This window comes from Cinclus cinclus, chromosome 10, assembly GCF_963662255.1.
Source record: "Cinclus cinclus chromosome 10, bCinCin1.1, whole genome shotgun sequence".
Taxonomy (NCBI): Eukaryota; Metazoa; Chordata; class Aves; order Passeriformes; family Cinclidae; genus Cinclus; species Cinclus cinclus.
The window spans coordinates 678,008-681,449 of record NC_085055.1 but is presented as its reverse complement, the minus strand read 5'-3'; positions in this window follow the sequence as shown (position 1 = coordinate 681,449).

Genomic DNA, 3,442 nt, shown 5'->3' with positions numbered 1-3,442 from the left:
CCTGGCTGATCAGAACTGCTAACAGAGAGCAGCACCAACCAGATGGGCAGGGGAGCAGGGGAAAGGCTACAGCTGGCACCTGGACTCTGCTTTGAAATTGTTTATTGTCACTGGGAAATAAAACATAATTTGGGAATAAACAGCCATCCCTCATCTCCCTTACCCAGAGGTGTCTGCTGCCTTCTTTGGGTGAGGGTGGAGTTGGTTAGGTTTTTTGTTTTTTTTTGTTGGGGGGTTCTCTTTGTTTTTTCAACAATTAAAAGCCGAGTTAAAGACCAGTGTGTAGGGCCATTTTCAGCAGATGACAAATTGTTATTCCAGGATAAGCAAAAAATGTGCATCAAAAATCAGCCTTTGGTTTGCTGTCAGTTGGCTGGGAGGTGTTCAGGTTCTTGTTAATGAACTGCAGAACTTTTTCCTTTAACTGCTGCATTAACCTATAGGTTATGGGGGCTATAGATTTGTAAGCTTGCTGCCTTATCCTGTGGATGTAAATCCATGATGTATAGTGGCCATCAAGAAACAGGAAGGTGCCCGATTAATCACCCTCACAAAACAACTCCAGAGAGCAAGACAGAGACCTCCAAAATCTGGTTTAGTGCTGCTTTTGCAATTCAAACCATGAAAAAAACACTCCAGCTGATGTTTGAGATGAGTGTTGAAAGCACCCAGCCCACACCTGCAGAAGAGCTTTAGCAGCAGTGCCTGCAGTGGGTTTGCAGGTGCCTGTCCCTCCTGACAGGAGATTGAAGATCTCCCTGGGAGCACAGGAACCACTGATGGAGCGTGTCATTGCAGATCAAACACGGAATCACCCTGGCTGAACATCTGCCCCAGTAATGAGGAGAGCAGATCTTCCTCAGGCACAGGCAGGGTTAAACAGAGTTAAACACTCTGACCTGGAGTGGCACACAGCCCCTCCCTTCATGGCCACCTCTGACCCATGTGGCAGAGCAAGGTGTCACAGCTTTCCAGACCAGGAAATACTGACCTTCCCCAGCTCAGCCGGTTCTGGCCATGATTGGGATGGGATGGGATGGGATGGGATGGGATGGGATGGGATGGGATGGGATGGGATGGGATGGGATGGGATGGGATGGGATGGGATGGGATGGGATGGGATGGGATGGGATGGGATGGGATGGGATGCACCCAGAAGGAGCTCAGTGAGCTGCCCACACCGCAGAGAATTTACAGAGCCCAGGTCATCTGTTCTGCATGGAGTTCAAAAGCAGCAGCTCTGGGGGTCCCTGGCCCTGCACACCTGGTGTGGACATCAACAAGAGCCCATCCCACCCAGGAGAAGCTGGATTGCCTCCAGGGAGGTACAGAAGGGATCTAGAGCATGGAGCTGCCAGGGACAGGAGGGGACAGGAAGGCAGCCATGGCCCAGTCCCCTTTACAAGATACATTCCTCTGATGGGCTGCTTGGTTTCCTGGAGTGCAGCACTCCCTGCCCTGTGCTCAGCACCACACTGCCCACGCAGACAGCTCTGACTGTCCCAAAATCAATATTTGCACAGATACACCAGCAGCTCCAAACAGTGACCGTGCTTCCAGAAGTGGTTGCTGCTTTGCTGGGAGTTTGTCCAGCTCATTACAATGGAACTGAAATGTCTGACTGTGGCCTTGAGCCACAGGAGAGTTGTACCTAAGTGTGTTATTTTGAAAATTCCCAACAAGGCACTTGGAGGGTCATGCCATCCTTTTCAAGGCACCCAGCAACCCACAGAGGCATTGAAAGAACTTGGCCAGCAAGAAGCTGTGAAGGAAAAGAACAACGTGAAAACATTTTGCAAAGGGCCTTTAAGGAGAATTAGCACAATGTGGAGAGAAAAGGGAGCATGAGGAGGGATAAACTGAGGCAGAGTGGGAATGCTGTGTTGCAGGAACAGAGGCATCTGCAGGGCTGCCCTGGGAAACTGCTGGGACTGTATCACAAAGGAACAATGGGATGAGGGAGGGACCAGGCAATGTCTGCAATGGAAGAACAAATTAAAAACCAAACATCATCAAGCAAAACCCAGATATGTAATTCAGGAACTTAAATAAGATTAGAATTGCATTAAAAACCCCTGTTGCATGGAACACATCAGGGTGGTGTTCTCCAAAGCTGTGTTCTGGCTCTTTAATATAATTTCTATTGACTCCTGGTAGTAAAGGTATCATCCACTATTTCTGTCAAGATCCCAGGTCTGTGGATCAGCCCCCCACAATTTTCCTGAAGGAAGCTGAAGACTACCTGAAGAGCCAGAGCCCCACACAACAACCCCTGATGGGCATGAGCTGCACCCAGACTCTCCTGGGCTCTGCTGCTGTCCCATTAATGATGGGATCATCATTAATACCAGACTAATGAACAGGCTGACATGCAGAGTCCCTGCCTGAAAAGTGAGGCTATTTCCATCTCCTAAGAAGAAAAAGAATCATTCCTCCTGTACATCATTTACTTTCTCTGACTCCATTCCCTGAAGCTCGAGTCTTTTTCCACTGACTCTTTCACTGAGGGAGGAGAAAAAGCAAACCCTCATTTAAAGGGTGAACAGAGAAGCAACAAAGCAGCAGCAAAGCAAAGCTCTTGCAGGGCAGGGGAGTGAGTGTGCAGGGGAGGCCGGGCTGTGCCTGACCCCTGGGCTGGGCTGTGACAGAGCCAGCCCCAGCGGGGTTTGCTGGATAAGGATCTCAGTGCTGAGCTTTGCAGCACCGGTGTTACCCTGACAGCCTGGCCCAGGGCTCGGGGGAGCCAGGCTGTGCCCTCGTGCCACCTCAGGTGTTTGTGCACACCTGGGCAGCTCTCCTGCCCACCCACCTGCCCACGGTGACCTGCACACAAACCACGGGGACGAGCTGCGGAGCAGTTCTGCCTTCCCCCCTGGCTAGGCCAAAGCTAGGATATTCCACCAAAATGTATGTTAGGAACTAACTGCTGGAAAAAGCAGAAATTGTGCTCCAGTTTTGATACAATTTGCTGTGCAGATCCAGTTCTCAAACTCTTCCTTCACTCAGCTTTCCTCTTCCCAGCACTCCTGAGCTCACACTCAGTCACACTTTCTTGCCAAAATATAGTTTCACTTAACAAAAAGCTCCCTTCATTCTCCCTAGTAATGAATTCCAGCTAAACCAATGTCTCTAAGTCAGACAAGGGCCAGAATTGCCAGCAAAGCAGCGAGCTCAGCACGGGTTTGTACAACATTGTGTTGTCCCTAAGGCTGCCCCGGGAAATCCCAGCCACGTTATAATAAAATATTCCACATGTTGGTCAGCCACCTTCAGGAGGGAGAACTTGGTACCTCTTGTAATTTAATGCTCTGCCTCTCAGAAGTGAGAGCTGCAGCTTAATGACAACGGACAGCATATCCTGAGATCAAATAAAATATTCTTAAAATGTTGACAAGGTCCATGTACATTCAAAATATTTGTTTTTATTTTAATGTAGATTTTC